We start from the raw sequence: 25,237 nt of genomic DNA, 5'->3' as shown, positions 1-25,237 counted from the left end.
AAATTGTGCCATAAACAGACTTTCTTTAAGTGGCTAAACAAAGTTTAAAACACAAGTGAAAATAAAAGAAAATGTTTCTAGGGGCTGGCCCCGTGGCCGAGTGGTTAAGTTCGCGCGCTCTGCTGCAGGCGGCCCAGTATTTCGTTAGTTCGAATCCTGGGTGCGGACATGGCACTGCTCATCAAACCACGCTGAGGCAGCGTCCCACATGCCACAACTAGAAGGACCCACAACGAAGAATACACAACTATGTACCGGGGGTCTTTGGGGAGAAAAAGGAAAAAATAAAATCTTTAAAAAAAAAAAATAAAGAAAATGTTTCTAGTAGAGCACCAGCAGTACAAAAGTATATGAATACCTGGATAATAAACCCATTTCTGCAATAGTACAACTTCGTGTGTATATTTTTGACTGTCCATAGTCCATGCAGTTACAACTTCACATTTCAACAGCATGCTGACAGTCCCTAAGAAAACTATTTTTTTTAGAAAAGGCATAACTGAAATGTTCCCTCATTTGACCAATTCCATTTAAGCTTAGATGTACAGACGGGCTTAGATATGTTCACAGTAAGCCATATGCAAAATGTTACTTGATGAATTTTCTCAAAAAAGATTTCAGGACAATAGCAATAATATAAGAGAAGAAAATCTAGAGAAATGAAGTCTTAATATACATGCGTCTTCTTTTGATAGTAGTGGAAACCTTTTACAGGTAAGTTACAAAGAAAAAGCAAGTAATTTTGTGTACATTTTGTGTACATATTCTGTGCAATATATAGACTCTATACCTAGGAGTGGAATTGCGGGGTCATATGGTAACTCTGTATTTAACATTTTGAGGAACTGCCAGAATGTTTTCCAAAGGAGCTAAAATCATAAAATCAAAATCATAAAAAGGAGTTGGAATTTATCAAATGCTTTTTATGCATCTATTGAGATGATAGTTTGGTTTTTGTCCTTTATTAATATGATCTATCAAATTGATTGATTTTATATGTTGAACCAACCTTGCATTCTTGGGATAAATCCCACTTGGTCATAGTATATAGTTCTTTTCATATGTTGCAGAATTCAGTTTGCTAGTATTTTGTTGAGGATTTTTGGATTTTTTGCATCTGTATTTATAAGGGACATTGGTCTGTAGTTTTGTTTTGTTTTTTTCTTGTGAAATTTTTGTCTAATTTTGATGGCAGGGTAGCACTGACCTCATAAAATGAGTTGGAAAGTGTGTCTTTCTAGGAGATTTTCCAGTTCATCTAAGTTACCTTATTTGTTGTCATACAGTTGTCCATAGTACTCTCCTACAATCCTTTTTATTTCTGTAAGGTTGATAATCATGTCCTCACCTTACTCTCAGTTTTAGAATTTGTGACTTCTCTCTTTTCTTATTGGTCAGTCTAGCTAAAGGTTTGTCAATTTTGATGAACTTTTCAAAGAATCAATGTTTGCTTTCATTAGCTTCCTCTATTATTTTTCTATTCTCCATTTCATTAATTTCTAATCTATTTTTTTGTTATTTTCTTCCTCTTGCTTGTTTTGGGTTTGGTATGATCTTTTTTTTCTTATTTCTTAATGTGGAAGTTCACATTATTGATTTGAGGTCTTTCTTCTTTTTTAATATAGGTGTTTACAGCTATGAATTTCCCTCTAAGCACTGTTTAACAGCATCCCATAAGTTTTGGTATGTTATGTTTTCATTTTCATTCATCTTAAAGTGTTTTTTAGTTAACCTTGTGGTTTCTTCTTTGACCAATTTGCTAAAGATTTTATTTTTCCTTTTTCTCCCCAAAGCCCCCCGGTACATAGTTGTATATTTTTAGTTGTGGGTCCCTCTAGTTGTGGCATGTACACCACCACCTCAGCACGACCTGATGAGCAGTGCCATGTCCACACCCAGGATCCAAACTGGCAAAACCCTGGGCTGCTGAAGCGGAGTGTGGGAACTTAACCACTCGGCCACGGGACCGGCCCTCCAATTTTCTATTTAGGATGTGTTGTTTAATTTCCACATATTTATAAATTTTCCAAATTTTCTCCTGTATTGATTTCTAATTTAATTTCTTTTTTATAGGAAAATATATTTTGTGTACTTTCAATCCTTTTAAATTTATTGAGACTTGTTTTATGGCCTAACATACGGTCTATCTGGAGAAGGTTCCATGTGCACTTGAGAAGAATATGTATTCTGCTGTTGTTTAGTGGAGTATTCTACAGATGTCTGGTAGGTCTAGTTGTTCTATCCATTTTTCATATTGACAAGACTATTGTTGTTGAATTTCCCCTTCAATTCTCAGTTTTTGCTTCCTGTGTCTTAAGGCTTTGTTACCATGTACATATATATTTATAATTGTTATATCTTTATGATGGATTGACCTTTTTATTACTGGATAATGTCCTTTTTTGTAATAACAATTTTCATTTTAAATCTATTTTGTCTGATGTTAGTTTAGCCATTCCCACTCTCTTGTGGTCACTGTTTGCAGGGTTTATCTTTTTCCATTTTTTCTCTTTAAACTATTTGTGTCTTTCAATCAAAAGTGTGTCTGTTGCAGATACTATATATTTGGATCATGATTTTTTTAATCCACACTGCCCTTTATTTGAAGTATTTAATCCATTTACACTTAATGTAATTACTAAGACAGACTTTGCATCTACCATTTTGCTATTGTTTTCTATACGTCTTAAGTAATTTTCATTCCTCTACTCCTTCATTACTGGCTTCTTTTGTGTTAAATACTTTCTAGTGTACCATTTTAATTCTCTTGAAACTTATGTTATTGTATCTTTTGACTTATGTTCTTACTGGTTGCTTTGGGAATTACAATTCATATCTTATAACAATTCAGTTTAAATTAATACTAACTTAATAATTTACAAAGCATCTACTCCTATATAACTTCATTCCCTTCTGCCTCTTTTGTGCTATTATTGTCTTACAAAGTACATCTTTATACATTGTATGCCCACCAACACAGATCTAAAATTATTGATTTGTTTTTTAGATCAAATGTGAGAAAAAATAGTTGCAAGCAAACTTTTATATTTATTTATATAGTTACCTTTACTGATACTCTTTATTTCTTCATGTGGATTTGGGTTACTGTCTGATGTCCTTTCATTTCAGCCTGAAGGACCTCCTTTAGTATTTCTTATAGGGCAGGTCCATTAGCATTGGATTCTCTCAGTTTTTGTTTATCTGGGAACATCTTAATTTTTCCTTCATTTTGGAAATATAGTTTTGCTGGATAAATAATCCTTGGTTGACAGTCTTTTTCTTTCAGCACATTGCATGTGTCATCCTGCTGTCTTTGGCCTCCATGGTTTCTTATGAGAATACAACTGATAAATTTATTAAGAATCCTTTGTATGTAATGAGTTGCTTCTCTCTCACTGCTTTCGAGATTCCTTCCTTTGTCTTTTGACAGTTTGATTATGATGTGTCTATGTGTAGCTGTGTTTGACTTCATCTTACTTGGAGTTTGTAGAACTCCTTGGATAATATAGGTTAATGTTTTTCATTAGTTTGGGAAGTTTTTGTCCATTATTTCTTCAAATACACTTTCTGTCCTTTTTTTTCTCTTCTTCCCTTCTGGTACTCCCATTATGCATATCTTAGCATACTTGATGGTGTTCTGCAGGTCTCTGAAGCTCTTTATTTCTCTTCATTCTTTATTCTTTCTGTTCTTCAGACTGGATAATCTCTATTGACTGATATTCAAATGCACTGGTTCTTTCTTCTGCCTACTCAAATCTACTATTGAGCCGCTCTGGTGAATTTTTCATTTTGGTCATTGTATTTTTCAGATTCAGAATTCCTATTTGGGGGACTGGCCCCATGGCAGAGTGGTTAAGTTTGTGTGCTCCACTGTGGCAGCCAAGGGTTTTGCCGGTTCAAATCCTGGGTGTGGACATGGCACCACTCGTCAGGCCACATTGAGGTGGCATCCCACATGCCACAACTAGAAGGACCCACAACTAAAATATACAACTATGTACCAGGGGGATTTGGGGAGATAAAGCAGAAAAAAAAAAGAATTTCTATTTGGTTCTTTAAAAACATTTTTTATATCTTTACTGAAGTTCTTTATTCGATGAGAAATCATTCTCATACTTTTCTTTAGTTGGTTGCACTTGGTTTTTATTTATTTGAATATATTTAAAATAGCTGATTTAAGGTCTTTTTCTAGTAAAGCCATCTAACATCTTGGCTTCTCAGGGACAGTTCATATTGACCGCTTTTTTTTTCTTGCGTGTAGGTCATACTTTTATTTCTTTATGTATCACGTAATTTTTTGTTGTTGTTAAAAAATGGACATTTTAAATAATATAAAGTAGCAATTCTGGAAAGCAGATTCTCCTGACTCCTCAGGGTTTGTTGTTCTTGTTGTTTGTCTGCTTAGTGTTTTTTTTAACTAATTCTATAATGTCTGTATTATCTCTTACATGTGGCCGCTGTCTCTGCTCGGTTAGCTCAGTGGTGAGCCAATAATTAGACAGAGATTTCCTTAGATGCCTGAAACCATTAAGTCCTCTAGTCTTTGCAGAAAGGCTCTATGTGTGTGTTGAGGCATGTGTTCAACACTCAGCCAGGTAGTTTCAACTCTATTTTAGCCTTCACTTCCTGAGCAAGTAGAGCCTCAAGGTTAGCCAGACATGAGGACTTAGGATGCTCTCCAGTCTTTCCTGAGCGTGTGCACAGCTCTGGGCTTCTACACAACCTGTATGGCCTTGCACACACATGCATCCGCATGGTCTTCTAGATTCCCAGGAATAAGTCAGACTATTTCAAAGCCCCATATAGATATCTTATTCCTCAGCTTTTTCTTTTACCCCTAGCTTTGTGGTTATCCTACTATGTTTTGCAGTAACACCACTGGTGTTACTTTCTGCTGCCTTTGGTGGTTGCCAGGCTGCTGGTTTTAACTGTGATTGTGGGCTATTGCTTTTCATAACTACCACAGAGCTAGAGGGGTGATGGGAATAGGGCAAGTTAAATGCCACAAAGCTCAATGTTCTTACCAAGATTTAGTTGTGTTCTTTTGGAAAAAATGTTCCCAAATTGTTTCAAGCTTTTGATTAATTTCTAGAGTTCTGAAAAGTTGATTATGACAACTTTTGCCAGTGTTCTCATTGGTTTTATAGAGTAGAGAATTTCTGGATGTCCTTACACTGCTGTTTTCACTACTATCACCCTTATAGTCTTCTTAAGCTTAGACTTTTTAAAGAAACTTTTTATTAAGATTATGATAGTTTACAACCTTGTGAAATTTCAGTTGTACGTTATTGTTCGTCATGTTGTAGGTGCACCACTTCACCCTTTGTGCCCTCGCCCCACGCCCCCCTTTCCCCTGGTAACCACGAATCAGTTCTCTTTGTCTATAGGTTTAATTTCCACCTATGAGTGGAGTCATACAGATTTCATCTTTCTCTATCTGGCTTATTTCACTTAACATAATTCCCTCAAGGTCCATCCATGTTGTTGTGAATGGGACAATTTTATCCTTTTTTATGGCTGAGTAGTATTCCATTGTATATATATATACCATATCTTCTTTATCCAATCATCAGTTGATGGGCACTTAGCTTGCGTCCACATCTTAGCTCTTGTAAATAATGCTGCGATGAACACAGGGGTGCATGGGACTTTTGAAATTGGTGATTTCAAGTTCTTTAGATAGATACCCAGTAGTGGGATGGCTGGGTCATATGATATTTCTGTTTTTAATTTTTTGAGAAATCTCCATACTGTTTTCCATAGTGCCTGCACCAGTTTGCATTCCCTCCAACAGTGTATGAGAGTTCCTTTTTCTCCACAGCCTCTCCAACATTTGCCACTTTTTGTTTTGGTTATTTTTGCCATTCTAACAGGTGTAAGGTGATATCTTAGTGTAGTTTTGATTTGCATTTCCCTGATGATTAGTGATGATGAGCATCTTTTCATGTGTCTATTGGCCATCTGCATATCTTCTTTGGAGAAATGTCTGTTCATTTCCCCTGCCCATTTTTTGATCAGGTTAAGCTTAGATTTTTAAACTGAAAATATGTTGTTGAATGTGTTTTAAATACTGAGAAGGAGGTCTAACTGACTGTTTATATTGTATATAAAGAATATTGATGCAGATCTTCCAATAACCAAATGTTTTATTGTGCAATGAGATGTTGAAGAAAAGGCAGCAAGGAAATGATGAGTTTGATTTACATCCTGATTCTGTAAGTGAGCTACAAGGCTAGGAACTGTGTGTAAATATCAGCTTGGCTAGAGTTTTGTTTATATATTAAAGGAAGTAGAAATAATATCCAAGTTCCTGAAGATTCATTCATAAAAAATTGGGAACTTAATTAGGAATTAAGGTGGCCTGGACGGCTATGTTAAAGATGACTGAGGAACATTTTGCACTGGAAAATTCAACCCCCCTGAGCACTTGAAGCCCGTCTCTCTTTTTTATTTTTGCCCTTTTTTTTCTTTTCCAACAAATGACTTCACAACTCATACGACAAAATCTCTCCTAATTTGTTGCCTCCTTGTAAGACTCTAAGCTTTCAGACATTTTAGAATCATAAAATTCTGTGCTGGGTCATGCCATCCTCTGGCTGGTAGATAATTAAAATCAGCACACAACTGCGATATATACGCTCTAAAGCAACGGTCAGTCCTCAGCCTTTTTGCTGCCATAACATGCTTGATAAATGATTCTTTTCTGTGGGAAACACTCTCAAGGGCGCATTCATGTTTTTAAAAATATCTCCCAAATTTGGAAATCATGCACTCGGATAATTTGTAATCATCAGAACGGAACCACCCGTCTGTAGTGGTGGATCTTTGTCTTCTAGTGCAAAGGTGGACTTGGGCTGTGTGGCAAGACAGTTCTCAGCATTCTGCCTAGAATGCCACTCCCGTTTCTCCCAGAATACGAGCATACATATGGTACATTCATATATAAAGTAAATTCTTTGGAAATTTCAGCTCTTTAACTAAAAACAACTTTTTAGTGCATAGTCTGTGTAGCCAGATTGTGTAGGATAGAATTTGACTTCACTCTGTAATAGCTGTGTGATCCTCTGGCAAGCTACTTATCCTCCGTGCTTCAGTTGCATCATCTGTCACTCATGGTGGATGCTCTGGCTTGGAACAGATCACTATGACTCACACTCGATTGCTTAAAGCTTTTTCCACCTCTTCAGGACACCGTGCCAGTAATTTTGAAAGCTTTTTGGTTTCAAAATTGAATTCTTTATTCACATAAAATCACAAAGGAACCCCAGTGTAGAAAACAGAGACCAACGGAAGATGCTCTATTTGCCATGGAGGGTGGGAAGTCTGTAGTCCCATCTATTCTGTCTGCAGCAGTACTTATAGAAATTGTAAGGAGTTCTAGGGATCCAAGGAAGACAGTTTGAAAGCCTGTACTATTTTCCCATGCTATTTCAATGCCAGCATTGGCACTGAGGGCATGTAAATTTAAGTCTAATGTCCAACCTAGCCTTCATATGCCTTGTGCAAAATCAACATATTGCCCAGAATGTGCTCATTTTGCATTATGCAATTAGAGCTCAATTAGAGATTTCATCAATGTATATGTTTAGGAAATTATCTGCTTTGTGAATGCACATACCCGTTTGGATAGTAAAATCTTCTAGGGTGGTGGTTTGTGAACTTGAAAATATGTTAGTATCACTCGGAGGGCTTGTTACATCCCAGATTGCAGGGCCCCACCCCCAGAGTGTCTGATTCGGGATGTCTGGGGTGGAGTCTGAGCATGTGCATTTCTACCAAGTGCCTGGTGATGCTGATGCTGCTGGTCTGGGCCACTTTGAAGACCTCTGTTATAGGAGATGAGAGTAAGTGGAGTGGTTGGTTAGTCTATAACATCAGGGATTTATTTTAGATAAAATAATCTACAGGAGTCCACCCTTGTCCATGGTTTTGTTTCCCGCAGTTTCAGTTACCAATGGTCAACTGTGGTCTGAAAATATTAAGTGGAAAATTTCAGAAGTAAATAACCCATGAGTTTCCAATTGTGCACTATTCTGAGTAGCATGATGAAATCTTGTGCCCTCCTGGGCTACCCTGCCTAGGAGGTGAATCATCCTTTGTCTAGCATATCCACACTGAATACCTACCTGACCAGTAGTCACTTTGTAGCCTGGTTATTAGGTCAACTGTTGCAGTATTGCAGTGCTTGTGTTCAAGTAACCTTTATTTTACTTAATAATGACCCCAAAGCTTGAGAGCAGTGATGCTGGCGATTCAGATATACCAAAGAGAAGCTGTAAAGTGCTTCCTTTAAGTGAAAAGGTGAAAGTTCCCCACTTAATAAGGAAAGGAAAAAATCATATATTGGGGTTGCTAAGATCTATGGAAACTCTTATTACAGTATATTGTTGTAATTGTCCTAGTTTATTATTAGTTATTGTTGTTAATCTCTTACTGTGCCTAATTTACAAAGTAAACTTTATCATAGGTATGTATGTATAGGAAGAAAGCCAGAATATATAGGGTTCGGTATTATCTGTGGTTTCAGACATCCACTAGGGGTCTTGGAACATATCTCCCTTGGATAAGGAGGGGCTACTGTATATTAATCTACAATCTTATTGAAACTTTGAGGTTTAATTTAACAGGTATTTATTGAATTCTGACTATGGGCCAAGCAAACACTGTGCTAAATACTGAGAGTAAAATAGGCTAACTATATGGTGTCTGCTTGGGGAGGATCATATTTTGGTGGGAAGCAGACAAGGAAACAAGCAATTGCACTGTAGTGTGATGAGCACTGTAATAGATCTAAGGACCAGAAGCTGGGGAGCACCCACGTGGTCACCTGCCCCATCTTTGGGCTCAAAGAAAACTTCTTCAAGAAGATGACACCTACTCTTAAAGAAGGCACTCTAACCTAGAAGACAACCTAAGAAATATTTCATGGGTTTTTGGTTGTATATATCAAAAGAATCTTGTCATTGAATCTAAAAGTCAGTTCTGTCTTTTTATATTTACTCTTCCAAGAACTAAGACAAGTTTCTGGCAAGTCATGGAAGCATGACCCGTTGTACAAGCAGATGTGGGAAGGGAAATTCTTGTTTTCTATGCTTGAGCAGGAAGAGCAGTAATAGAAGTTCCTGTAAATGGTTTTAATTTCTGTTCCCTCTAAAGTGTAATTAGAATGACTGGTCTATCCCGTAGGTTACAATATTTGCTGGTAAACAGCTTATTGATATGTTTCTTCTGAAAGACTTGATAGGAGTGATTAAAATGCATGAGATCATGTTTTTCCGGAATGAATCATTCAAGCATCATTTTAGATGGTGGGCCTTGAATTAGAAAAATAAGAGGTTGCAAAACTTAAATATACTTAAGTATCTCTATACGGTATTTTTCATATGAGAGGATTTTTTTAATACCTCATACACATTTGCTAACACCAATAATTTAAATTATTTTCCATACATCCATTTTGAAGAAGGAGATATTAAAAAATAAAAGCCATTTCTTGATCCAGGGTCTCATGGCCCTTGGTGTGTCCTTGGCTTCCTCACACCCTTCTCCAATTTTTAATTTAGGTGGAAAAAAGAAAGGAGGGTGGAAGATTTGTGAACTGTGATGGAGTAGGGACTTATAATGGCTGGTGTGTATTGAGAATGTATATTATAGGACTTACTCTAAGCTCAACTGTATGTAAAAGTAATGGTTCTTTTTCTGCTTGCCGGCAGAGCCTAGCTGACCTCCAGATGTCTACCACACAGCGTCTTTCAACAGTTCTATGGAGAGGAAGCACCTTTACAGAGCAAAGATGAAAGATGCTTTTTAACCTTTTTAACACCAGGGCCTCCTGTGATAAATATGAAAATCTGTCACCCCTCCCAGAGTTTGTGATGTGCATTCCCCTTGAGAAATCATTGCATCCTTTGCAAATTTCCACCAGCCAAGATGTTCATCTTTTGTGTAGTTCGTAACATAAAATTTGTTGTTTTCCAAATATGTAATTATAATACTTAAATATGCTTTTTATTCTGCAAACATATTGTCTCTTCCCCTAGAAGACTGATATGTCCTCATTGGGAGATGATGTCCTGCTATTTCCATGCATGGAGGAGAATTACTGCTCCAATGAGTGGTCTCCACATCCACTGGGGGATGGGAAGAAAACATTAAACTTGTATTTATGTTGATATTTTTAGCTAACAAAGGAAACAATTCAAACTGTATTGATAATTAATAAGTTAGTTGACACTGACACCCCTGATACCCTCACTTGATTTGTAAGTCAAACAGTTAGCTGTGACGTACCGAACCTGAGTATTCTGAGGAGGGAGCGGGACTGTCACAGTGTGAAAGGCTTGACAGCGGTCCTTTCATTCCTTTGTTCACTGTCCTCATATTGTGACTTGGGCAATTTGCACTAATTTAAGTGGAATTTATGGTTTCCAAATGAACATGGCTAAAAAGATTCCTACAAAGAAATCATAGATAAAATACAAGAACAACATTGTAAGCATAAGCACAACACAAAAATTAGATTGAAATTAAGCATCCATTTGTGAAAATACCCATACAGTTTTAAGTGGGTTTGAGAGTCATACAGTATTATGTATAGCTTATAAAATTTCACTAAACTTAACACTAAATGTTGAAGTACAGGGTAGAAAATATTTTAAGTGAGTAATAATAAGAAATAATACATATCAAAAATTTTAGGATCAGGCTAAAGTAGTTCTTAGAGAGAAATGTATAGCCTTAAATGCTTATGTTAAAAAAAGAAAGAATTGGGGCTGACCTGGTGGCATAGTGGTTAAGTTTGTGTGCTCTGCTTCGGCAGCCCGGGGTTAGTGGGTTCAGATACTGCGCATGGACCTGCACACTGCTCATCAAGCGATGCTGTGCTGGCATCCCATATACAAAATGCAGGAAGATTGGCACAGATGTTAGCTCAGCAACAATCTTCCTCAAGCAAAAAAAAAAAAAAAAAAGGGAGGAGCATTGGCAACGGATGTTATCTGTTAGCTCAGGGCCAATCTTCCTCACCAAAAATAAAAGAAAAAGAAAGAATCAATTGACTAATCAATTAGTTAAGTCTACCTTTTGAGGAGTTAGAAAAAAATAGCAAAATTAAAGAAAGAATGTAATAAAAATAAAAGTTAAAACTAATAAAATAGAACATATAGATATAATTAGAAAAGATTAACAAAATCAAAGTTTGATGATTTGAAATGCCAATAAAATTGACAAGCCTCTGCCAAGACTGATTAAGAAAAAAATAGAGAAAGCTCAAATCATCAATATTAGGAACTAAAAAAAGGCCATTACTGTAAATGTTGCAGACTTTTTTTTTAAAGATTTTATTTTTTTCCTTTTTCTCCCTAAAGCCCCCTGGTACATAGTTGTATATTCTTCATTGTGGGTCCTTCTAGTTGTGGCATGTGGGACGCTGCCTCAGCATGGTTTGATGAGCAGTGCCATGTCTGCGCCCAGGATTCGAACCAACGAAACACTGGGTCGCCTGCAGTGGAGCACATGAACTTAACCACTCGGCCACGGGGCCAGCCCCTAAATGTTGCAGACTTTTAAAAAATAGCAAACAGATATAATCAACTTAGTGCCAATAGCATTTAAAATTAAATAAAATGGAAAAAGCCCTAGAAACATATAACTGATCGTACTCAGGTTTTTTTTTTTCCTCCCCAAAGCACCACAGTACATAGTTGTGTATTTTCAGTTGTGTGTCCTAGTTGTGGCACGTGGGACGCCATCTCAGCATGGCCTGAAAGCGGTGCCATGTCTGCGCCCAGGATCCAAACCGGTGAAACCGTGGGCCACCAAAGCAGAGTGCGCGAACTTAACCACTTGGCTATGGGGCCGGCCCGAAAAACTCAGTTTTATTAAAACTGACTCAAGGAAATAGAGAAACAAAATAGTTGCATAGCTATTAAGGGAATTGAATCAGTGGTTAAAAATGTGCCACAAAGAAACTCTAGGGCTACCTGTGTTCTACAAAATATCAAAAGAAAAAATAATTCCAGTTTTCCAAAAACAATTGCAGAGAATTTTTTAAAATAGGAAATATTCTGGAACTCATTTTATGAGGATAGTGTAATTTTGGTGTGAAATTCCACTGCGGACAGCATGAGAAAGAAAATCTATAGGCCAATGCAAACTAATTATTAGCAATCCAAAAATGTTCAAATAAGTTAATATTTCACAAGCAAATTGCATCTATCCCAGGAATGCAAGGTTAGCATAATATTAGAAAATCAATTAAGCAATTCACCGCCTTAGTAAGTTACAGGAGAAAAAGTCACATGCTCAACACTATAGATGCTGGAAAAGCATTTGAGAAAATTCAGCATCCAGTCATAATAAAAATTCTTAACAAAGTAAAAATATAAGAGAACTTCTATAAACCTATAAAGGGCATTCACAAAAAGTTTGAAAACAAAGATCATACTTAAGGGAGACACAGTGAAAGTTTTCATTTGTGATCAGGATCAAGACAAATGCACCTGCCATCGCTCCTATCAGAGTGTCCCTGACATCCTGCCCAACACAGTTAAGACAAGAAAAGTAAAGATATAAGAATTGTAAAAAACAAAATTGTTATTATTTTCAGATTATATGATTGTGTATAGAGAAAACCTAAAGACTCTACAGATAAATTATTAGAATTATTTAGAGAGCTTATTGAGATTACTAGAGAGAAACTCAATATATAAAAAGCAATTGTATTTCAACACATCAGCAACAGTTAGAAAATGTATTCAGAAACAAATACCATTTTCATTAACAACAACAACAAAATACCTAGGAATTTTTTTAAGATAGATGAAACCTTGGGAAGAAAAAAATTGCAAATATTTGGAAAGATATTAAAAATCTAGATAAATAGGGAATACTAATTTCACGGGTGAGAAATCTCAGTGTTATAAAGATGTCAGTTCTAAAATGGATCTTTGTAGCCAATGGAATCCCAATCAAAACCCAATAGGTTTTTTGTGTTTTGTTTTGAGACATCTATAAATTTTGTTTGTATGAATTTATATGGAAGAGTGAATTACTTATGCTGAGATTTCTATGGAAGAGCAAATGCCTAAGAATAGCCAAGGCACTCTTCATAGAAAGAAAAAAAAGAGAAGAATGTGTCCTTCTAGGTATCAAGATTTATTGTAAAGCTACAGTAATTAAGACAGTGTGGTTTTAGGGCAGGAATAAGGAAATAGGCCAATGGATAAAATAGAGAACTCAGAAATAATCCATGCATATAAAGCAGGCTTTGCAAACAGTGGAGAAAGGATAATTCTATAAATGGTGCATGGGCCATTTGCTACCAAATGGAAAGAAAAAGTGAACTATATCCCAATCTCACACAAAAATCAGTCCTTGTAGATTGAAGACAAATATAAAACCTGAAATTTTAAAACTTTTAGGAGACAGGCATTATGAACTTGAGGTAAGAAAGGATTTCTTAAAATACACAGACACCACTAACCATTGATTGATAAATCAACTATATTAAAATTAAGAATGTGTATTCCTTACAAGAAAATAGAGAGTAAAAACAGGTCATGGATTGGGAGAAGATATTTTCAACATATATAATCATACAGATTCAAGTGAAGAATATAAAAGAATTCAATGAATCAATAAGAATGATAATTTATTATAAAAATGAGCAAAAGACATAGATGGCACAGAAGAAGAAACAAAAATGACTCATAAATCTATGTAAAGATACTTAAGCTTAATAATCTAGAAAATTTAAATTAAAAACATGAGATACTGTTTCACATTCAACAGATTGGCAAGAATAAAAAAGCTTTACAAAGCTGGTTTGTAGAGTGTGGGCAAGGAGGCAGGGCAATGGCAACACTCACGCGCTTTTGTTAAGAGAGCAAATGGATAGAAACTCTCTGGAAAACTGTTGGCATTACTTTGTAAAGTTGATCACCCCCATGACGCAGCAAATCCATTCCTGGATATAGGCCTTGAAAAACAAAAATGTGCATGGTACCCCTGTTTGTAATAATAATAAAAAAGAAACCCGGATGCAATTCAAATGTTCTTCTCTAATAGAATGGTAAATAAATTGTGGATTATTCCTATAATGGAGTAGTATACGGAAGTAAAGATAAATGAGCTGGAACTAGACACATTAGCATGGATGAATTTCAGAATGGTGGTGTTGAGTGAAAAAAGTCAGTAAGTACAGTATGGTCTATTTTATACACAAAGTTTGAACAAAGGAGAAACGAAGAAATATATTGTTTGGGGATACATATATAGGTGGTAAAATTACAAGGAAAGACAGATGAATGATTAATAAGATAATGGATACCTTAAGGAGGGTTGCGTGTGTAAATTTGATTGGGGAGGGCCATACAAGGAGGTTTCAAGATACTAGTAATATTCTGTTTTGTGACCTATGTGGTTGGTACATGAGTGCTCAGTTTATTATAATTCTTTATCTTCACACACTCTCTTATTTATATGATATATTTCACAACAAAAATTTTAATTAAACATTTACAATTCTGTGAAGTGAACATTTGGACATTTTCTTTGATTATTTACAAACATGCATCTCAAAGCTTTTTAATGAATTAGAAATCACATTCATGAGGGAAAATCACATTAACACTAGAAAATCTTATTAATTTGCTGGTATTTGCCTAACGATTATAGAATTCCTGGGTGAGTAAATTTTCAAAAATAATGAAGCTTGTTCTATCACTTTGCTCTTACTAAGCTATTATTACATAATAATTGTTTAAAACCTTTTCCTTTTAAAATCTTTGTATCCTTTAAAATGTATATAATATATTGGTAAACTAGTACTCATATATAATTTGTACGTAAACACAAATACTAAACTGAGAAAATATGCCCCCAAAGTTTCTTACTGTGTGGGCAATCAGAATATTTGGAGACTACTGCTGGAGAAGCCGTCGGGCAGCGCTTCTGGAGCCGAGGGTGCTGAAGAGTCACCTGTGTGCATGTTCAAAATGCTGTCTGCTGCATGAACAGACATTTCTCCAAAGAAGATATACGGATGGCCAATAGGCACATGAAAAGGTGATTGTCATTGCTGATCATCAGGGAAATGCAAATCAAAACTACACTAAGATATCACCTTACACCTGTTAGAATGACAAAAATAACTAAAACAAATAGTAACAAATGTTGGAGAGGTTGTAGAGAAAAAGGAGCCCTCATACACTGCTGGTGGGAATGCAAACTGGCGCAGCCACTATGGAAAACAGTATGGAGACTCCTCAAAAAATTAAAAATAGAACTACCATATGATCCAGCTATCCCACTACTGGGTATTTATCCTAAGAGCTTGAAGTCAGCAATTCCAAAAGTCCCATGCACCCCAATGTTCACTGCAGCATTATTTACAATCACCAAGACGTGGAAGCAAGCTAAGTGCCCATCAGCAGATGATTGGATAAAGAAGATGTGGTATATACACACAATGGAATACTACTCAGCCGTAAAAAAGAACAAAATCGTCCCATTCACAACAACGTGGATGGACCTTGAGGGAATTATGTTAAGTGAAATAAGCCAGATAGAGAAGGATAATCTCTGTATCACTCCACTCATATGAGGAATTTAAAAATGCAGACAAAGAGAAGAGATTAGTGGCTATAGGGGGAAAGTGGGGATGAGGGGTGGGCACAAAGGGTGAAGGGGTGCACCTACAACGCGACTGACAAACAATAACGTACAACTGAAATTTCACAAGATTGTAACCTATCAACTTGATAAAAATTAAATAAAAAAAAAAACGCTGTCTGCTGGACATGACCCCTAGGATTCCGATTCAGTGAGTATGAAGAGGGCTCCAGAATGTGCATTTTTAATACACACTCCAGGCTATTCTGATACAAGTAGCTGACCTGCCACAATTTTGCTCTAAGTTTAGACAACAATTAAGCCATATCTTTAGAGAGCTGTGTCCCCAGACTGTGCAGAACTGCTTTTACTGAATTGGGCTTTGGCCTGATGCCATTGAGTTGCGCTGAGGGGCTCTGTAAGCAAGAAATGGCTGTTTTAAATTCATCCAGCAACTAGAATGAAGATTTAATTGATGACAGAATGTATGTAGAGGGCAGATGATAGAGCCTCGAGCAGACTGCCTACTCATTAAGTGGTGGCTTCTTGTTGTTATAATGCTGTATTATGTATTAATTCTCCTTATGAGAGCACTTAGGAGTGAGTACTTTCTGTTCTCAGAGTAGGGAATAATTATGCTTTTCTTTATCATCCAGCAATTGGATGGTCTGGTTCTTAGATCAGTTTATTTTGATACTTGGTTAAATGCCTGTCATAGCTGAGAAAAGGTACCTCTCAAGTATGTAAATCCCAATGGAGGAAGTGAATCATTTGTTGGACTTACCAAATGTTTGTACCTGTGTTTCCTACCGCACTAACCAGTTATGCTAAGCAGTTTGTCTTTATACTATGGATGTTCAATTGTGTCACTTTTGCATTGTTTGCTGTGGAGCTTAGAACAAAGCTGGTGGCTGTTCCTTCTATGTAGAAATTCATGACATGCAAAAACTCGTCCAATTTTTCATACTATTTTATATTCCTACCTTTTCCCTCACCTATTTCTAAATAATGTTACTTTTTGGTTATTTCTCTATTCCTATTATTGCCTTAAAGAGTTGTTGGAATACAGCGAGAGGAAGGGAAGGAAGAGAGTGTGAGTGAGTAGGAACATGGATGAGAGAAGAACGAGTAGATAAAAGAGACTGCAGTATCTTGGTCAGCTCAAGCTCATATGTGCCCGAGTGCGATAATCAGAATTAGGGTTCAAGTATCCAGTCTTTTTTTTTTGCTGAGGAAGATTAGCCCTGAGCTAACATTGATGCCAATACTCCTCCACTTTACATGTGGGACACTGCTACAGTGTGACTGACAAGTGGTGTAGGTCTGTGCCAGGGATCCGAACCTGCGAACCTGGGCCGCTGAAGCAGAAGGTGCCAAACTTGACCACTGTGACTGGGGCCTGGCTGGCTGGCCCCATGTTAAACTCTTTCAGGGATATTTCTCTTTCTCTTTCATAGATATTTATCCACTAATTCTACATTCATCGGATAAATACTAACAAATTAATAAGCTCTTTTGTAGAGAATTACCTGTTATTTTTGCTTATAAAGCAGTCTCCATTGCATCATAAAAGGTTTGAGATGCATCTTTTTAATTAATTGGAGAAAATTTTCAAGTGTTCACTTTGGGAATGGTAGAGGGAGCAGTCCTTCTTTGATTTTTCCTGTATTCTTTTTGTGAACTTAGAAAATTTATTTTAATCTTTAAATTTTCATTGGTTGAATTTTCGTAGGCTAAAGTAATTACCACTCCAACTAATCTTAAGAGAACATATGAGGATCACTATTTTGAAAAGGAGTTTCTATTTTAAAATGCTGGTTAAGAGCAAATTTCCATCTTCTATTTCACCTGCTGATAACATTTAGCAGAAATATCCAAGTGCAATAATAATGGGTCTGAAATGAGTGTGTTTACATAATTTTTAATAAATGAAAGCTGATCATTTTCTTTTCATTAATGCTTCACTGTTTTTAATAGCTTTTCATTTCTCCCGCCTTTTTGGAAAGCCTGCATGCTTGATAATTTTCCTTTTTAAACGGCACTTCAGCATTCAGAAACGCCAGCAAGCTCTTTGGAGAATATTCCCACAGGAGATATCTATATGAATGCTTTTGTAGTAAGTGGGCTAGTGTTTTTAAGATGTTAATAACTTTGATGATTTGGTCCCTCCTCAGGTTGCAGTTAAAATTAATTGAAAGGAAAAAACACTTTCATACACTTTACGGGACAGCCAACGAGTGTTAGGGAAAGGTGGACAAGTAAAACAGGTTTTGAAATAATTAATGGTATGCTCTCACCGACACTGAAAAGCCATGTTTTACTACAAGAAGAAATTTATTATACCTTTTTAATGATCTATAATGTCAATAAGGAAAGAGAAATAGTAAAAATCAATTTATTTGTCATTTTTATAAACATACTTCTCTTAGACTAGCTTCTTTTCTGCACATCTACAATACAATGATAATTGATGGCATTGAGATAAGGAAGAGTGGGAAAAACTCTACTGTACACTTATTATATACAGAACCCCATATTAAGTGGCTTAGATTTGTCATTTCACTATATAATCTGAACAGCCGTAGGGGATAAGCGGTATTATCCTTATTTTATAGATTTTATAGGTTCTCAGAAAGAGTAAATAACTTGCCTAAGATCTTCTTGTACTCAACATGGTTGGCCACTCTAATACTCTCTTTCCTTGGTATTAGTCACACTTCCTCTCGAGTTTTCCTTGACTTTTTTTTGGCTCTTCCTCAGTTTCCTTTGGTAATTTCTCCCTGTCTTCCTAACCCCTAAATTTTGATCCTGTAGATTCTGAGGCCCCTTGAGATTGAGGCCCTTTCTATTTTTTCCCTCTCTGTCTGAAGCTTAAAATGCCATCTAAATGTATATGATTCATATATATGGTTTATCACCATCCCAGACTAGTCGGACGAGCTCCTGTCATCGATCTTACTGCCCACTTGACGCCTCTACTTGGATCTCTTACAGACATCTCATGCTCAGCATGTATGGAACTGAACACTCGATTCTCTCCCTGAAACTATTTCTGTTTTTCCATCTCAGTAAATGACATCATCATCTATCCAGTTGTACAAATCAGAAATATTTTTGATTCCTATCTTTCCCCTGCCTTCAAATCCAATATATGACTTAGTCCTATGGCTTCTTCCTTCAAAATCTAGCTCAAAGCCTTCCATTTCTTCCCATGTCCTCTGCCCCTGGGCTTTTGCCAACACTCCAGCTAATGCAATAGTCACTTCTTCTTGCTTCCTCTCTTCCCCTTTCCAAATCCAGTCTCCACATAGTATTTGGAATTATTTTTTAAATGTAAATCGGGAGAGGTAACTAGACAGAGCACAGAGGATTTTTAGGGCAATGAAACTATTCTGTATGATGCTATAATGGTGGGTACATGTTATCACACGTTTGCCAAAACCCATAGAATGTGCAACACCAAGAGTGAACCCTAACGTAAACTAGGGACTCTGAGTGACGATTTGTCAGTGTAGGTTCATTGACTGTAACAAATGTACCACTCTGGTATGGGATGTTGATAGTGGGGGAGGCTGTGCACATGTAGGCGGGGGATATATGGGAAATCTGTGTAACTTCTGCTTGATTTTGCTGTGAACCGAAAACTGCTCTAAAAAATAAAGTATTTTTTTAAAAAGTAAATTGGTTGATACCACTCTCCTGCTTAAGATCCTCTAGTGGCTTACTCTTGCCCTTGAAATAAATTCCAGACGCCTTCCCATGGCTGACAAGACCCCGGCCTGCCTTTCCAGCCCTAGCTCATGCTAGCCTAGAGCATTCCACCCACACTGGCTCCTTCTCAAGCCTGCGAGCGTGCTACTCTCAAGCCTTAGGCCTTGCCCTTGCTCTGGCCTCTGTCTGAAATGCCTCCCGTGACATCCCCACTTCATCCTTGCTTGCTTCCTTCTCTTCCCTTAAATATCAGCTGAAATGATACCATCTCAGAAGCCCTGCTTGGCTGCTGTATCTAAGTGAATGCTCCGCTCCCATTTTTTCTATAACATCCTACTTGTTTTCTTCATAGGGTTTTTCTCCCTTGGAAATCACATCTTTATTGGTTTGTTTACATGTTTGTTATTGGTCTGTCCCACTAAAGTATAAGTTCTATGAGGGCAACAACTATACCTGTTTTCATTTACCACTATAGACCTAACACCTGGTACAAGGTAGGCAGTCAGCAAATATTTGATGAATGAGTGAATGAATGAGGTGCATCTAGGATTCAAACCCAGAATATATCTGACTCCAGAATCTGGATTCTGAGCTGTTGTGCTATGAGTAAACTTAGTTTATGTTCTGTGGAATTTTAGTGTAAAATTTTTTAAAAATTTGATAATCCATATGATAACCCTCCAATGACAATAGAGTACTTGATTGACCTCTATCCTCCAAATAAACAGTCATGCTGGAGAACATAAAGCATGCCACACTTGGCATTGTGTTTACTAAGATGCCCAGACAGACCCCTTGTAATGATTCTGTAACCGAAAGTTCGGTCTCTGAACCCGATGCCAATCCAAATAATGAGAACAGAGTCTTGAGTGGAAGAGGAAAGGTTTTTACTATGCCCGGCACAGGGAGCAAAGCAAGGGCTCATGCCTCAAAAATTACTAGCTCCCCGATGAGGAATGGGTGGGGACTTTTATTTGGGGTTTTGGGGAGGGGAGAGGGAACATGTAGCTTGTGCAGCTCGGTGCTTTTCCACCAGCCTGCATTTGGCCTTGAGAGCTGCTTGCAGCAAGGCGGGGTGGGGGGTGAGATAGGAGGATGGCAGGTGGGCGTCTTTCGCAGTTGTCTGTTGTCTCATCTTCCTATTTGAGGCGAGTTCCAGTGCCAGGAGTCAAGGAGTGGAGGTCTGGGAAGCCTCCACTCCTTGATACTCTTGAGACAGCGGCTTTCCTGGCAAACTCAAGGACACATGATTAGCTAAACTTTAGTGTGCCTCCAACTCCAGGCCACCTGGGCTTTTAACAATTTGTAACTCCCATTTAGTTGTAAAGCTCAAGGAGTCCAAGTTTAAAGAAACAGGTATTTACACGTGAGTGGAGCTAGAGAAGCAGGAAAGCGGGTGGTGGGTTTTAGTTTTAACCCCATATACGCTGGGTTCAATGTGGGGGAACTGATATCAGGGCTGATGTTAAGAGCCTGTAAGTATTCTTCCAACTCTATCAAATTTTCTGTAAAATCAAATAAAATGACGTTGGGCAAATTACTTTAGCTCTTTAGACCACTGTTTCCTCATCAAAAAAACAGAGAAATAACTCTTTCATAGGATCATTTAGGAGGACTAAAGGAAATAATAGATGAAAAGACCTCCCCACAGGGCTAGAATATGGTAAGTATATGATAAGTAAGTAAGCTAGTATATAATAACTGGGATTCTTTTTAAAAAAAGTCAATTCTTCAGTTGGTTGAAAAACTCTAATCTTTAGGGTTAAATAATCAGGGTTCCCTTTTTAACTGCTTCTAAATTCTGACGTGGTTCAGATGCGCTGGATTGACAAGCCACGTCATCAAAGACTAATGATACAGGGAGGAAACAGGCAGGAGCGTTGCCTCTGCAGGGGGACTTTAGAAACCCCCAGGCAGCCTCTAAATCTGGATGAGCCAGTTCTAAATTTACGCTGAGTTTACACTTCATTGCAAAGGACAGCTACGGTCCCAGTTTGAGGTCGGTGTCATTCTTGGAATTTGTGTTTGGTTCGTGAGTCTACATTTCCCACTAAGGTCCAGCTTTGAGGAATATACAAGAAGAAGAGAGCAACGTATGTGTTCTTTTCTAAATTACTTTTAAAGAGAAGTTTGATTCAGTTCATTGATTCTGTCTAGAACAACAACAAAGTAAAACACACACTGATATTTAGGGATGAGATTTTTTTTCTTTTTTTTTTCTTTCTTTCTTTCTTTTTTCTTTTTTGCCTCAGAGGACTTTGCTATCAAGGATTTGCCAAGTGCTCTATTTCATATGGTTTAATGAAGGCCTTGGGTCCCATATTTCTTTGAAATCAGTTTGAGAGGGCCATATTTCTTTATAAGAGAAACCTCAGAATTTCTTTTTGTTTCCCAGATTTTGGATGTTATCATGACAAAACTAGACGAGCTGGCAGAGGAAGCCGCAGAATTCTTTGAGAACCTGAAAATGGAGTTGGATGCATTTTGCACAGTAGATTCTATGCCATCTAACTCAGGAGAAATTAAATAGACCTTTTGCTAAATATTTACATGTTTTGGAGAGGAAAAGCTTAGAGTTAAATACCACAAATTTTAAGATTCATCGGAACGAGATTTTTTCCCTTACAACTCACCCTAAGGCCTTATGTTTCTACACACACACACACACACACACACACTCACACTTTCGCAACTGTAGAAATAAATGGAACCTTAGCTGCCCTTGATAACTGGGAGTGAGGCAAAAAGGAATGGCCGAGGAAATCGTTTTACAAAATCCTAGAGGAAAATTAATGGTGTTTCTGACGTATTTTAGTGATTGGCTTTAGTGTTTATTTACTTATTGTTCAAGGGAATCAGTTTAGCTTTTTTATGTATGAAATCATGCATTATCCCGAAGGTAATTGTATCAAGATACCTTGTCCTTTCCTTTCCATTAGTTTAGTGTCTACCAGGAATATTTTATTTAATTCAGACATTCTTCCTCAGGGTAATCCTGTCTTTATGCTTCTTGGTTCTGGATTCCATTAGATTTTTACTCACTGAATTAAATCTAAGGGAGTCATCGTTCTTCTTATAGTATTTCCAAATATCTCAGAAAAAGAATTAAGATAATTTTATCCTACCTTTGAATAAAAGTTGCTTAGGAGTTTTAGTAAAAGTAAACTTTCCTTTTTTGACATTTTTGAAAGGGGAAGATAACTTCCATGGCATCTGGTCAACCTGGCTCCCTCAAGGTCCCATGGAAGAGGGGCTGCCCCCATCCCTCTGCGTTCTCTCTACCGCCCCTGGCCACACTTTGTTACATATGGGAAGGAAATGTTCTTGTTCCCCCTTCGCAAAACGAAAAGGTTATGTCACTTTGATTTTTACAACTTATGTGCATTTCCATTCTTCTGGTGAGGGGGAGGAACTCAGAATAAGATTGGAATAAATAATGTAGGGATTGGTGAAAGTGTTTGCACCTCCAGTTGTTCATACAAATAAAACAGCCACAGGAATAGACTTTGCCAGTGATCAGTGACTCAAGTATGTGTTTTGGGGATGGAATTTAAAGAATTCACTTCTAAGATTACACTAAGAGATGAGAAATTTTGTTCTTGTTTCTATAACATTCAATACTTTTTGGTAGAAGACTTAGAAATACACCCATACATTTTACAACATTTTATTACGACATTTTTCAAATCACCATCCAATTTTAAGTTCTATAGTTTCATCCTGCCAACGAAGTATGGAAAAGTCTAAGGCAGAGGAAATACAAATAGTTCATAATGATGTAACTCTGAGGTCTCCTGATTTCTAGGGGGTATGAGCATCTCTTTTGGGGGTCTACCAGGAAAGTTGACTTTTAATGAATTTATGTTTCTAGAGGGTAAAGCCTGGATAAGTCCTCATGTGTTGTGACTCTCAGAAACTACTTTTCCTAAAATCAAAACTACTTAGAGTTCTGTGATGGAGACGTATTTCCCTGTGATTTAGGCGGCCTGGGCTTTCAGGGCTATTTGCCTAAATAGTGTACATTTAAACTGATTGCAATCACTGGGTAAAATTGTTCACTGTGGTCCAGGGGGATGTTTAAGATAAGATGGTAAGATTTCTCTCCCTCTGTTGACTTAGTTCTTGGATTCCACTTCAAGTTAGCTGATGAAAGTAAAATTATTTATGAAAAGGACCAGGTTACAAGAACAATTAGAAAATGCTAACTCATGGGAGATGTGAACAAAATCGAGAGTGGCGGAGCATCTCCACACTCTGCTAGTCTTGAATCAATATTCAGAATACCCCTACTCCTCTTCCCCCTCGGAGGTTCAAAGTAAGCATGTAGAATGTGGGGCATTTTAGGGCAAAGAAAATGTGTTCTGTGCTATCCACAGCTCTTCTTCTCATTTTATGCCCTGAATATTTGATACGTCACCTAGACACTTTCACATTAGATGTTCCATCATTTTCCCCTTGTCGAATTAGTTTGCCAAATTGCTTTTTGATCAGGACTCTTCAGGGGAGCGGACTCCCTCCTTCGCGTCGATGCAGACATTCCTTTCCTGCATTTTGCAGTCATCTATGCAGAGACTCGTGGAAAGCGTGATTGAATACACACTTCTAATTCCCTGATTTGAATCATCCATGTAGATATGGAAACTATGTTTATTTTAAGACCAGGATGGCCAGTTGCATTAAGAATGTTTGTGGCAGGTAAGAGGAAAATACCAGGAATCATGCATTTTCTGCCTTTGGTTAACATGGAATTAACTTACTAGCGTATTTCTATGTGAATATAGTCTCTAAATCAAAACATTCTATGAATTATGGATAGATCCACTGCAAAGATTTTCAATACATAAAGTAATTAAATGTTATCCCTTTCACTAAAATAATATATTTTTGCCCTAAAATAGGGCAAAATAGGGTAATATAAATATAACTAAAATAGGGTAATACCAGTGGATTTTTGAACCTTAAACTGTACCACAAAGAAATTCAAGTGTTAGGGGGAAAAAACAATGATTCTGTGCCAAAGTTTCCTTGTTCTTCAAAAGCTTAAAAAACTTAAAAGGCTACTCTCATTCTAATATGTTTCATTAAAAGTTGAAAATTGCTAATAAACCTACACGCCTGAACACACATATGTGAGTGGGTTTGCATTTTTCTTTAGTCAGTACTTTATGCCATGTACAATATAACTTCAACTTAACGCTTTCCCTCTGATTTCTCTGTCAAACTGCAGCACAATTCAGGATTGAACACTATTAAATACAGGTGGGAAAGCATTAGTTATGAAAGATGCTGCATAAGCCTAAAATATTGTTACTTCATCTAATGAGAGAATATCTTAGTTTCAAACCTCTTTCACAATCAACATTTTATGCTAACAAATAAAACAGTACCTAACCCCAGGGCTACATGCAAATAGAAACACACAACAAATGTGTGAACGTCTTCCTGCATTTATTTCCTTAGCCAATAGAATTTGATTGCCGAGATCTTCATGGAACAGTGAGTCTTTTGTGTTTTATTTCTATCTATAGACACAGAGCTCTGTCCCTCTGCCATGGTGATGTTGTCTTATATGACAGTCATATTTCAGCAAATATAATTAAATCACCACAAACAGAGCCTTCCATTAGTCAGACCAGAGTTACTGCTGTTGTGCTTTAGATGCTTTTGAAAGTATTTCACGTTCTGCCGGGGGGAAAGAAAGACTGCTAAATATTTCATGGGTTTTGCTTGATCAGATTGTTTATTTGTCGACATTTTAAAGAGATACTTAATTTTTCTCAACAGCTATTTTTGTCAACATGTTAGAGAAATAGATATTAAGGGCAAAATGTGCACGGGATGCCAAGAGCTGATATTTTCCTGGAATGCTGCTTACTGTGTGCATAAAAATAAACCTCACACTGTTCTCCAGAAC

The 25,237-nt window shown here is 37.0% G+C and overlaps 2 long non-coding RNA genes across 3 annotated transcripts in view; both read left to right on the top strand.

Annotated features, from left to right (window-relative positions):
- The window catches only part of LOC139084094 (uncharacterized), a 28,035-nt gene extending 17,450 nt beyond the window's left edge, over positions 1–10,585 (top strand). The window contains exons 2-3 of the long non-coding RNA XR_011541378.1: positions 1,626–1,683; positions 9,714–10,585. This is a non-coding gene — a long non-coding RNA (uncharacterized lncRNA). The remainder of the gene's footprint in view (positions 1–1,625; positions 1,684–9,713) is intronic.
- Positions 1–25,237, top strand: part of LOC139084092 (uncharacterized) — an 89,206-nt gene that overhangs the window by 53,560 nt on the left and 10,409 nt on the right. The window lies entirely within an intron of this gene.

This window comes from Equus przewalskii, chromosome 6, assembly GCF_037783145.1.
Source record: "Equus przewalskii isolate Varuska chromosome 6, EquPr2, whole genome shotgun sequence".
NCBI classification, from domain to species: Eukaryota; Metazoa; Chordata; class Mammalia; order Perissodactyla; family Equidae; genus Equus; species Equus przewalskii.
This window is presented reverse-complemented; position numbering and strand designations above follow the sequence as displayed.